At 36.8% G+C, this 13,945-nt stretch overlaps 1 long non-coding RNA gene and 1 pseudogene across 1 annotated transcript; one reads left to right on the top strand and one right to left on the bottom strand.

Annotated features, from left to right (window-relative positions):
- Nucleotides 1–50: 50 nt before the first annotated feature.
- LOC110721713 lies at nucleotides 51–3,465 on the bottom strand (annotated as a pseudogene).
- A 1,500-nt stretch (nucleotides 3,466–4,965) lies between these two features.
- LOC110721712 lies at nucleotides 4,966–13,945 on the top strand. Its single transcript, XR_002511458.1, has 5 exons — nucleotides 4,966–5,093; nucleotides 7,237–7,329; nucleotides 8,064–8,166; nucleotides 12,589–12,690; nucleotides 13,631–13,945. It is a non-coding gene; the product is annotated as an uncharacterized LOC110721712 (long non-coding RNA).

Raw genomic sequence — 13,945 nt, 5'->3', positions numbered from 1 at the left:
AAATAAGCCATCAGCTCACCATGTTTAAGTTTAGTTTGGAAAAACATCAGATTCTATATTTAGATTCAACACTGAAATCCATTTGCTGCCAGCTTACCTTCGGCAGCAGCCAATGAACCCATAATGTCATCGATTCCCTTTTCCATTCCCTTAAGCCCACACATGTAGACGTAAGTGTTATCTTTCTTCAACATTTCCCACAGTTCGTTGGCATATTGTGCCATACGGGTTTGAATGTACATCTCTCTCCGTTCTCATTTGTCTGCTCTCTGCTGACAGCAAAATCTAGTCTGAAGTTGTCTGGAGCCTTCTCCTTCATCTTCTCAAATTCCTGTGAGCATTTAGCAGTGAATTGGTTAGAAATGTTGGTCTAGAAGAGTAATCATTTGAAAAACACTTTTTACTGCCAAAATTTTAAGCTAGATGATGTAGATTTAACTCACCTCTTTGTAGAGCAGAGAACTGCTAGTGGGTACACCCAAGAAGAGCCAAGCCAAGCCGTTAAACTATAATCAGAAAATTTAAGGAAGTCATCAACTAGCACATCGAGCATATATCAGTGAGAGTACTAAGAAAAAACCAATCTGATTTTGAAATTGCAATAGATTTATCGAATACACACAACTTGTAAATTTTACTATTTTGAGTGTAGGATCTCCACTAGAAATACGTCCATGGAAGAAAGTTGGAAAGAATAATTTTAAAAAAAATTTCCAAGATAAGCAAAGAAGAAATCATCTGATTGTCAGCCCTGCATGTTTCCCATGTCTAGCAACAGTTTCTAGAAGACAGTAACACAAGCATATTCAACTTACCTTGTAATCATCGTGCTTTTCGAAGAACATCTTCCACAAGAATGAACGGAAAGGAGCAATTCCAGTTCCAGTTCCAAGCTACAACAATGGAGTCAATGTTCATTAGGCTTGAGTAAGGGGAAAACAATGATAGACAGTAGCACATACACATGGAAGACAACGTGACAAGCTCAGGAATAGGACATACCATGATTTGTGGCATTAGGGTCTTTGGGCATCAACATCTCCTTTCCAACCGGCCTGTTAACTTCACTTCAGCACCAGGCTTCAAGTCACCTGCATAGAGTATAAGAATTTTGAACTGTGAGTTACAAGGTCAATGGTATATGGTCTCAGAAATATCAGCAGAAGCTAACACTTGTAATCATATAAAATAGGCATGCAGAGTAATTCAGTAAGACCACCTCAGCCTCAGTCATCCCACTCCCATCAAAGTCACCATGTATGGATACATCCCTTTTAAAGTCACTCATTCCCATTGATTTCATTTGTAAAACTCATCCTATAGCTCATGGAAAGGCGCCACGCCGCCACATGGCCCACATATACACCACACACACACACTGTATGCATGATTTACTCATTGCTTGAAACTTTCAGTCCAGGACCTCAACTTATAAGAAATGTAGGATTCCTTCGAGCAATGACTATACCACTAGATTGTACTACATAAGTGATAAAACAAATTCGGAAAGTATGAGGATTTGGCATCCTTACACAAGAAGTTCGAGCAGACTCCCTTGACAGTTTCTCCAGCATCATTGGTGTAGATAAGTCGTTTTACACACAACGAAACCTAAAAGCACAGAGAAACAAAAATTTACCCCGCGGGAAAGATAGATATATAATGTCAAACAAGACTGACAAACAAATAGTGATAATAGACTATTAGGAAGTTGAAATTATTATTATGGTATGATATGCTTCTATTGATCCTGAATTCCTGACAGAAACCAAAGCATCCTTTACTCTTTTAGCTCTAACACATTCTCACCCTTACTATTCATATAATTGTACTTTCAAATAAAAAAACATTCAGATAATGCAACCACGCAACTCCTTAGAAAATTTGAAAAATACAGACAGCACAAAACAATATAATCTAATAGGGTTAGATCCTTACAGTTTTAGCATCACCAAAGTCACCAAGAGCACTGCTGGCAATCGAGTACAACCTCAACTTATGGGGCTTTCCATTCTTGTCTTCACCATCTGGAATGACCCCAACAGATTGCCCTTCTCTATAAGGGATCTCTCCTACAAATACATGCAACCAAATTCAAAAATTTGAGTTGAAAAAAATACCAATATACCAATAGAAGATCAAGATCACATAAAGATTCTGTAAGACCACATGATTGAGTGGCAAATCTTACAAACTCATCCTAATGTTTAACAATAGAATTTCACATACCATTTTTAACATACAACAAGTTCATGTGATATCCACTTGCATGCTTGAAAAAATGTTCATCATTAAGGTTCACTACATTACAAATAGTTCAAAAACACTACCTTATTGTATACTGAGCATATGATTATGAATATATTGAGCATATAACACAAATATGCGCATCATTAAGGTTCACTTACTTCATTACAATACTACATATAAATCATTCAAAAACACTACTCGTACCTTACTCTATATACTATATACTTATATATATATACCATTATATAATTATGAATATACCGCAAATTCTTGCATTAGACGGTCAGACCAAGTATCAATACTATTAAAATAATGTACAAGTGCCTATCATGTGATCAAAATGTTAGTGGTAAAAAAGTATTAGAAAATTACCATCATAAACATGTTCTTAACATACAACAAGCTAATATATCGCAAATTCTTGTATCAGACATTCAGACGGTCAGACCAAGTATTGGTTACACAAAATCCAATAAATATTAATATATCGTACTCGAAAACGTCTATCATATGATCAAAATGTTGACGGTAAAAGTAATATAGAAAATTACCCTCATGGGAAAAAACCATATGCCAGGTCTCTCCAGGTGCATCATCCCCAGTAATTTTAGTGTTAAGAAGACATCTTCCAATGTAAGGGTTCTTAGGCTTGTACTTGTTCACTACAATACCTTCCTCCATTTTCTTTGAATGCTTCTCAACCTTAGCAGGAGGTGGTGCCTCCACGTCAGATGTGATCTGGGCCCTAATGGGTCCCACTTTCCCTGTTGCAGATACATTTCTGTAATACAGAGGAACCTGCAACACCCATATAAATCATCAAAACAAACATTATAAAATTGCAAAAATTCACACAACCCAGTAAAAAAAAAATGAGAAATTTGAAATACCCAGATAGTAAAAAGTGAAAATTTACCTTTTTGTAGCTGATTTTGTCAGGGGAAATGATGGAGGAAGTTCTGGAGGAGAGAGAGGATGATTTGGTGGTGGAAGGGAAAGATACGGCGGCGGTGACGGCGGCAGCCATGGCGGAGTAAAATGGGAATTGGAGGAAGAAGAAGAAGAAATGAAAGGAAAATGAGAAAATTTGAGTAGTTTTATTAGTAGTGAAGTGGGTGATGGAGGAGTGGATTATGTATTGGGTGGAGGAAATTGAATGAGCAAATGGGAGTGGTAGTTATGAAGATAAGTTTACGGAAAAATCTTGCTATGCCTTTTTTTTATTTTCATGTGTTTTATAGTGTAGTGTTTTCATTCATGGGACCCTTTTTGGGTGTAAATGTTTTTTCTGTGGCTAATTGATCATTGTTGCTCTCTTTTTGTTTTTTGATTTTTTTGTCTATACAATTGGATGTTCAAGATTATTATTTGACGGGATATTCAAGATTTTTTATTGTAAAAGTTAAAAACAAAAAAAAAATTTACATGATCGTTTGTCAATGTGAGTTAAGGCTAGTTTTCTTTGTGGTGACATTTGACCGAATGCTTGACACAACAAATTTCATATGAGGTAACCTCCATAGTCTGTATGTTGCATTAGGCAAGCCACCACGAGCTACTTTGAGCTGACATGGTTATAAAAGATATCAGCAATGTGTTGTGTGGGGCGACATCAAGAGTGCTCTAGTTGAGTACTTAGTGTAGCATAGGTGGTGCACTAACCTTTGGGAGTAGGCGAGCGAGCTAGGTGGGGAAGTGCCTCTCAACAGGATTGAGGGGTATGTTTGTGTTAGACTGTCAACTATATGGAGGAACCTAATTCAAGTGGACATGTTAAAGTGATTAGGAAGAGACGAAGTGTAGAAACATGGGAGGCAAGCAGGCAGCAACAAGCAATGGTGTTGAGAGGGAGTCTTGCTATGATGCTAAGAAAGAGGATGCGTTGTGTAAACATGTGACTCCATAGGTAGGCTAGTGCGTTAGTGTTATGATGGGAAGTGATGTGGAGCTAACTTTACAACGCCACGACAAGGGCGATCGTGGCTTAGGTGGGGGAGTTTGTCACGTGGTGACAATTTCCCTGCTCCGGCATAACAAGTCTCATATGGGGCAACCTTACCCATGAGTCTATATAAAGCATGTGTCTTTGTCCAGGTTAATATTGTTATGTATTGTTATCTTTATAATGCTTGTTGCGCATATGAGGAAGGTTGGCATGGATCAAGTCTAGGGATTCAAGTGCCGTGCGAGTGATTTGCGCTCGTCCTGTGAATCCATGATATGGTGTTATATGTTTAGACTCGACCCAAAATTGTATGGTGTAATCGGAAGTACATTGTATGATATATCGACAACTAACTATGATCAAATACACACATTTTCTCGTTTACATCTATCATCAAACATCTTAACTTGAGTCTCTTCTATCAAGTCCACACATGTAGCATTATGGTGTTAAGTCATTTGCCCTTTCCTTAACGTTTTAGTCTCTCTACCCAACCCAGATAGATAAATTGGATTAACAAAATTCAAATTCAGAACATTTTGGTGTTTAGAGAGCCACAAGGACAAATGATGAGAATTGATTTCAAATTTTCCAAGATCTCCTGAAATTCAAATACAGAGTAAGACAGATAGAAAGAGACGAAGCGAGTAAAGAGCCGAGGATTGGGCCTCTAAGCCTTCGAATATGCACCATCTCACAAATCCAAACACGGTATTTGGATTTGAGTGAGTCAAAAGCTATAAAAGCCCAATCCCCTCATTTTATTATTCAGTCCATTATTCTCTGATCCACTCTCTTTAAAACTCCTCATCTCTAAATTGGCGTCAAAGCGACGCCGGTTCAGTGGCGCCAACTATGACGGCGAAATGCTGGAAAATTCCCGCAAATTCTTGGCCAGGTAACCTTCTCATCTATAATTGAAGTTTAAATTATGCCATACTTCTCGTTAATTGCTTGAGTTATGATTTCTTTTTACAGTAAATTAGTATTAATTAATGTATAATTACAAATCGACGAATTCGCTGAAATTTAATTTTATGTTCAACTATGTTATCTTAGGTTTGAATATTGTTGCACCAATGATGCTCAAAGGTTACGGAGTATTTTATTTAGGGTTTTGGTTCAATTATGTGTAGTAGTATGGAGTAGAGAGTAAATTGTAGTAGTTAATCGTGGATGTCTTTGATAGTTTGATTATATGTAAAATGTAATCGGTTCTTTCTGGTTATTTTAGAAGAAAATTTGGGTACCTGAAGGTAATTTTGATGGTCGGTTATTAATTGCGGTAATGGGAATGAATTTAAGGGGAGAAAGGGAGATAACAAGGCCATTGTTGTATCTAGCGTTCTGTGTGCTGTACTTAGCTTGAATTTTGTACTCCGAGAAGGGTCCATTGTTGTACTCCGAGAAAGGGAGAATGATTTTTGTACTCCGAGAAGGGAAGGGAGATAGCAAGGCCATTGTTGTAATGGGAAGGAAAGGGAGTAGTATTTTTTCCGAGAAGGGTCCTTAATAATTCTTTTTCAGATAATGATGTACACAACCCATATATAAGGAGTTTAAATGGAAATATTAAGTATAATAAAGCATTAACATAACTGATTGACTTGTGATTATGTCATGCATTTAATGTAGTCTAAATGGGTTTAATACAGGATTGCATGATTAAATCGTACATTGATCGGTATAAATAATGTTGTTGTTGTTTTATGCTTGGTTGATTGTGCTTCCGGGTATACTTTCAGTATTGCTGACTCTTAAATCATTTTACACTATACCTCCTTCCCTTTTTTAAGCTTTTCATTTTGTTATCCCTACACTACTAAGATACTTGTGATCAGGCGAAGAAGTTTTGCACACAAAGGAAGAGTTAGGTTGAATTCACATATTTTGACCATCTACAATTTGCAAATATAGCTATGGTGGGCATCTAGGTGCACTGAACTGCAATCAACTTTCTTTTTGTTTCATCTAGGCATAGTTCGTCATAGGATCATGAATCCGGTATAAATAGGTATCTTCTCTAAGAGAGAAACAGAGAATTTCATGTGATTTGGGTTCCTTATCATGCAATACGTAAAAATGGCATATCATGATATCAAGCAATTTAATATGCCTATAGGCTATACCTAGATGAGTCGTATCAGAAATTTTGGCTCTAGACGTCACCGTCACCTGTCTTGCCTTTTTTGTGTGTTAGTTGTTTCGATGATTAAGTTGAAGCTTGAACTTGCAGTTTTTATTAGGGTGTGTGGGGTTTAATATGTGTTAAAGAAACCTCTCGAGTTGAAGCTGCCAATACAATTTCAATTGTTAATCCTATGTGTGAAGGAGCTGAACAAAATGACTAGGCAGAATGCAAAGAACAAGTGTGCTTTAAAAAGTGAACTCATCTTCCATCTTATATTACTAACCCCATATGCAGTTTGCGTTGTCAAATATAGAAAACTCTTCAATCTTCACTGGGAAATATACAATCTCTGATGTTGGAAAGTTGTACCCTTTATCTGCAACTTAGGCCTTTAATGTGGATATTGTCTAAACCTTGCCTAATATTTGATGTATCAACCTTTAATAACTGTAAATTCAGAAAGCAATTGTTTCTTTTCGTTAGCTGTTAAGTGTGCCCTTCCTTGGGATTGGAAAGTTTCCAGCAGATAAGTTGAAGACAGTTCCACCAAGATCTGAATTTGGGCTATTGGATTCAGTCGATTCACAGTCCAATGTCTTCACCGATAGATTCCGTACATGACACAGTGTAATAGAGGCGATGAGTGATATAATAAGGTGGCCCTGATGGTTTAGAATTCAGACTTGATAGCAGAGAAAAGGAATGATTGGTATTTAATAGAAAGTTTCATCGCCATCTCTCTTTATCAAAATGTTAATTTTTCTGACAAATTATGGGCTTATTTTTGAAATTATATGTACATTGCTTTTTAATTATATGGGAGATAGTCATCACTCGTCAAAATCAGATTTTCTTTTAATATGTGCATTGATCGTGTAGAGTTTTTTACTTTTTTTTTTTTCTCCAACAGAATCTTTGGGATAAGATATACACAAAAGCATGGTATACAGAATCAAAAGAGTACGGTTTTCGTTCTGAGTTGATTTGCTCAACTGCTTATAAGGTGGGTTGCTCATATTATGTGATGAGTGAGGTGTTTATCTAGAATTCCAGATGGCTTTCAATCTTTTTGTTTAGTTAGCTTTTACCTTTCTTAATTCCTAGCTTTTAATTTTGAGAAAATAGTCCCCCATTGATCCTTCTTACTTGAACTCTTTATGACGTCAAGTACCCATGCCAGATGTTTAGCACTCCCACATGAGTATAGAAGCTTTGCGCTTCATTTTGGACCAAAGTCCTGGATTTTTTTTATTTTTATAAATTAGTAGTCTGACACTTGTACACAACTTATGTCCAACACAAGTACATGGTTCTGAGTAACATAGTGTCTGATGGATTGAATGTATCTTGTAAATATTTAGTGTTAAAAATCCATGCACAACTTTATTAGTTTCAAGCCTTCAACTATGGTTTATCGTTTTTTTTTTTTTTTTTTAGTTGCAATACTAAAAAATGCATCTCATCTTTTGTGTGACACTAAACAATTATGACTTCCAAACTTGGTCTAAGAAATATAATTTAGTCATAAAATTGGTAAATGATCTGAGGCTCTGAGCTATTGGTATGATTTTGGAATCTGAAGCCATGGGATCTCTTATTCTTTGTCTGGGCATGAGGTTAAAAAGTATTTTTACTTTTGTTCCACTCCTACTTCTAGGGACACTTCTATATTATAAGGTGGGTATGTTGAATGTGATTTTTATTTTTATTTTTTATATTTTATTTTTAACTTTACAGATGAATTGTGCCAATGTGCCCTGGACAACCATCACCAACTATGCCCCTGGTTTACAATATTAGTTTGGTTCCTGATTCTTGGTGACCTTGGTGTGAAATCCTTGTGAGTTGGTCTATCCAACACCTTCTTTGTTTTTGAGGTCTGTAGCCAAATCAATTTCCAGAGAGTTAGCAAACTATTAAAAAAATATATGGTTGAGTTCAATATTTTCAGGTGATGACTGTGTTTCTGTAGATTTCATTCCTCATCAGGTCATACTGTTAGGCTGTTTAATATCTGTTCCTCAAAGTACTCTTTTTTTTTTTTGTTAGCCTTGTACTAGTATTACCACTGACAAGTGTGGTAATGGGGGAGGTTATACATGCAATGGAAGAAGTGGGCTTTAGACTGCAGAGCTAGCTACTATGTTGAGCTAATGTAATGCATCAAGTTGTGTCTAGCTATAGCTGTATTTTTCTAGGATGAATATTTGGATCAGAGTGTTTATAGGGTTGAGGTGCTATTCTGATAATGTTTGAAGTTGCGGCTCTGCATAAGTGTTCAGTAACTGGATTAGACTGTGAATTGAACTGCTCTCCAGGCTCAGTTCTAGGTGGATTTTTCCCTTGGCTTATGATGTGTTGCTGCACATGATAGACATTGGGTGCTCTGCAGTGCTTTGCTATTAGCTGGATAATTCACTACTCTGATCGAATATTCACCCTGCCGTCAGTCTTATTTGAAAGAACAAAAAATGGTTACCACTTGGGCAATTTTGTCTATTTTTTATTCAGTATTCTATACCATAAACCATGTCTTTTCCCCTCTTTTGCTAGGTTTCCCCTGAAATAATAGAATAATAATTTATGTTATTCACCTATGCTATAGTATATATGCTCATTTGGATAAGTTTTACAGACTTTACACTCCTGTGCAAGAGGGGAAATGGGATTTTTCTCAGCAAGACGATTATAGATGAAACCTGGTCCAACTGCAACCCATAAGGCCATAGGCTCCCATGGTAGGTTTGACCTGTAGTTTCCCCAGTCTGTTCCTTTTCTGGCATGTACTCTCCTGCCAAGACATGTTAGGCATTATATACTATTTTAAACTCTTTGGTATTTAATACTTCCTTCGTTTTTTTTTAGTTGACACCATTTGACTTTTACACTATTCACAAACTACATTTTGACTAGCTTTTGTGATTTATAGCTACGATAAAACATAGTCAAGTGGGATCTTGTTTGAATCGTCTCAATGTATATTTTATTAATATCCACTTTTTATAATTTTACAATATCGAGAATTAGAAATATTAGTCGTTAAAATAGTGCGTTGGCAAGCATATAAAAGAAATATTTCAACTAAATAAAAACGGAGGTAGTAGTAAATAACACTATCATGTCACACCTAGCAAGACCAAAGCTCCTAACTTACTCTATTTTTTAAAATCAAAGTCCTAAACTTTCGGAGCAATTTACAAGGGCCATAGTATAAAGAAATGAAACAAAACTAAACAATGATTGAAAAACCTGTCCCGTTGTTTTTTTTATTCTTACAAAAAGCAGTTTACATACAAGATGCATTGGGTTTTGTTTACTCTACAAGTTACTTAACCTGTCTATTATGACCCGATGATGGTCTATTATAGTTTTATTATGCACGTTTTTGTTTTTATAGAGTAAAGAAGAAGGATCTTCATATGATTTTTATTGATTTACAGAAGGCATATGACAAGGTGCCAAGAGAGGTACTTTGGTGGGCAATGTTGAAGAAAGGTATCCCACGAAAGTATGTGGACCTAGTTAAGGATATGTATCGGGTTGTGTCAACAAATGTTAGGACATGTGGAGGGTTGACAAAAGATTTCCCTGTTACAATCGGATTGCATCAAGGGTCTGCATTAAGCCCTTTTCTTTTTGCAACGGTTCTAGATGAAGTAACTAGACCAATTCAAGATGAGGTTCCATGGTGTTTGTTGTTCGCAGATGATATCGTTTTGGTGGATGAAACTAAGGATGGGGTTAATGCCAAGATGGAGCAATGGAGGCAAAGGTTGGAATCCAGAGGGTTTAAGCTAAGTCGGAGTAAGACTGAATATTTGGTATGTCATTTTGGCAGTCAGAGGGGGACAAGCAATGAAGTGGTGAGTTTGGATGGAAAGGATTTGACCATGAGTGAATGTTTTAAGTATCTTGGGTCGATCATCGAGAAGAATGGTGACATTGATTAAGACGTGGCTCACAGGTTTAAGTCGGGGTGGCTTAAACGGAGAGCGGCCACGGGAGTGTTATGTGATCGAAGCATTCCCTTACAGTTGAAGGGAAAATTCTACGGGACCAGTGTTGCTCTATGGTGCAGAATGTTGGGTTTCTAAGAAGGAACACATTATAAAGATGGAGGTTATGGAAATGCGCATGTTAAGGTGGATGTGTGGGAACACTCTAAGAGATAGAATCAGAAATGAGGTTATTCACAAGAAAGTAGGTGCGGCGGACATTGCACATAAACTAAGGGAAAATCGCCTGCGTTGGTTTGGGCATGTAAGACGGAGACCCGAAGGTGCACCGGTGCGAAGAGTGGAAGAGTGGGACCATGGAGGGGTTAAACGAGGGAGAGGGAGACCAAAAATGACTTGGTTGGAAGGAGTTAGGAAAGATATGAAGTGTATGGATTTGCATGAGGATGAAGCATTGGATCGTAAGGGATGGAGGAGGAAGATTTATGTCGATGACTACATGGAATAATCAAATTTGGTTCATGTTAGCCGACCCCACTTATGGGATTAAGGCTTTGATTGATTGATTAATTGATATGCACGTTTTTGGCTTGGTTTTGGGTTAGTTGTGGTTGTAGTCAAATTGTTTTTTTTTTTGTACACGAATGCCCTTTTGGGACATAGGCATTATTTAGTGTCAAGACATCGTCCAAAGCTAAGGCAGCAAGGTCTATGCCAATAGAGGCATCTTGCACCATCATGCTGGGCCAAGTCCTGTGCTGACATACAAGGATGAGTTCCTTGAAGGAAAAGAGATTCAAGTATCTCCGCATCTATTCTAGCACGTGTATCGCTAGGGTAGCAATCAATTATTTGGGACTATGGATGGCAATAATCTCACTTGTGAAATTCTCTTGTAGGTTAGTGGAAAATCTTGATGAAATCCAAAGGGAAGCTTCTTGGGGTTGCCCAAGGCCCTCCATGCCTATTCATAACCACAAAGGAAAGGATACCTTAGCGGCTTAGCCACAACTTTTATTGGAAAACCCTGTATAGCTCACAGATTATATCCTTGAGACTTCTTTTAAACGCAATTGTCAAGCATTCAATGGTTATAGGTAGTTCTTTCCCTCACGTCTCTTCTAAATCTTTGGACTGGTTAGATTAGACATTAGGATGTTTTCTGGGGTGTATTGGAATTTGAAGCTGCATGTTTTTGATTTGATGCTTAAGGGAAAGTTGATTTTCAAAGTGTGTGATATGATTTCCAATCTCTTTTCACCAACGGTGAGGTAGGTGTGGAAATTTGATAAAATAATGCAAGCTCTCCGTTTTAATAGAGGATGAAATTTGTTCCATAGGAATAAAGGAGTTCTGACTTCAAGAAATATAATTAGCAGAGCAAAACACAATTGTTTTGACCCCAAGATGCAAAATTTAGAATACATAATAAAGGTAGGGGATGCCGGGATGACCGAGGAAATAATTGAGGAGTAGATTTAACCAACCTTTAAGTGTGGACAAGAGGCTGTTTTTGAATCACTCCTACCTTTGCTTCTGGACTCCCTAAACTAAAAATTGAGAATATTTGCTTAGACCTATGAAGGTTCCACTGATAAAATTCTGGATATTGGAATTATATTGCTATATTTATAATACAATAATCGTTAGGAATCTTTTTCCTTGATCTTAACTACATATGTTCTTGTGGTTCATTACCAAAGTGAATTTTATTGATGTTTGATGTACTGCTTTAGAAGGCTGGAATATTTGCAGAAGAAGGTTCCTCCACTGAGATTTGAACTCGGGCTATTGGATTAAGAGTCCAATGATTTAACCACTAGACCATAGCACTTTATATTAGAAGTAAAATCCTGAGGAATATTGTATGATCTGGCTACATCTGGAACAGTGAAGCTGAAGACTATAGCACCTTCAATGATAAGAGGAACTAAGGGTCGGGAATTTTTGTTAGTATATGATGGTGGCTCGTGGCCCCGAAGAGATGATAGGGAGAGAGATATTGGCTGTATGAAAACTAAGTGGTCAGAGTCTACCTCTGTTGCATTCATTGTGTATGCATCACTGTGATACATGATCATATTTGTGGGTCAATTGAAGGTTATTGTGTACTCATTCATTAAGTGATAATGTCAAACGATAATTTGATTCCGAGCTAATTAATTAACATTCTCAAGGCAGTCAGATTCTCTGTGCAGCGAATGGTACACAGTGTTGTGGATATTTCATAGTGTAATTTGATTGTGAGGGGTTGTTTTTATCTTTCAATTTTATATTATTCTTCCTGCACTCTAAATGTTCTGCAGCTAATTTGCCCTGCAGGTTGAGCTTAGTTCTAAGAAGTCCTACCTTGGACACACTCACACAGTGCAATTGCTAGGTGAATTGGCCCCCTTCATCATATAAAGGTATGCACTCACATTATAAAAGGCAAATGAGATGAACTAAAAAAATTGAAAAAAAAAAAAAAAAAAACAGAGGGAGTATATTTGAAGTAAGCCCATTCTCAAATCTAAATTGCTTGGGAAATCTATTGCCTGATGGAGTGATGGATAAAAAATATTGATTTTAACATATATGCTGGACTCCTTGGCATTTTTACTTGCGATTTTTTTTTTGGGACCTATGAATCAACAAATTTTAGGGACTGTTATTACGGAGTAACATATAATTCCTGTATCTTCGTTCTTTTCAATATAAAAATACCTATAAATATAATACAATTATTCTTTAAGTAATTAAGATAAAACTTTGGAACAGAATAATGTTACTAGGATGATTAGTCATATGGACAACGTTACTGATGGGCTAGCAGTCACTACATCTTCCCAAGGCCATTAATCGAAGCTGTATAGGCTTCTGAAAGAGGTAATCTGGTGAAATAGATTTTCCCTTGTTAGGCAACTATCTGAAGGATTCTTTAGCTATATGGAGGAGAAAGATTGGTCTTTAAAGCCCTTTAGATCCGTCACAGTCAGAGCTGGTTCACTGCAGCTTCATGATTTATGATTGTATTTTGATTTTATATGATAAAATCCTAACTTCTTATGGCTCAATTAGTCTAAATGTCAGTGGACTGGTTGCTGTCATTGTGGTGGTCCTTTCATAGCAATATCCATAGAATCATATCATGTAGATAACAAATTTATGGGTTAACGTCTTTGTGATACAATGAACAAGACAGCGGTATCTCCAAATTCTTCAAAGATGTGAGAACTGAGGCTGCGACATATTACTTACATGAATATGCTCGTGAAGGATTTACTGCTGCTTTATTTGTAATTTTCTCCCTGACATGTAGCTAGCATTTGTGTGCTTACATTTGTTGTTTGCCTTGCTCTTATATAGGTTGTAGCTGATAAAGTTGATTATCTGTACTTTCTCCTCATCGAGCTAGTGTCCAGTTTCATTGATATGGTACATACTCCCTCTCCATTGGGGGTAATTGTCACATAATCCAACTCACATAGACAGGTGAATATTTACAAAGCTCACTAAAATACTCTATTAATCTATGTTGTTTCCATATTCTCTCCACCTCTGTAATAGTCTAGAAAGTGTAAAAATTCTTCCCGAACATTTTAAAATAGTATTATGTAGTCAGTACTACATACTGACTTGTTTATGGAAGAACGGGGGACAATATATCATCTGGTACCAAAA

The sequence above is a fragment of the Chenopodium quinoa genome, unplaced genomic scaffold, assembly GCF_001683475.1.
Source record: "Chenopodium quinoa cultivar QQ74 unplaced genomic scaffold, ASM168347v1, whole genome shotgun sequence".
In the NCBI taxonomy this organism is placed as follows: Eukaryota; Viridiplantae; Streptophyta; class Magnoliopsida; order Caryophyllales; family Amaranthaceae; genus Chenopodium; species Chenopodium quinoa.
This window is presented reverse-complemented; position numbering and strand designations above follow the sequence as displayed.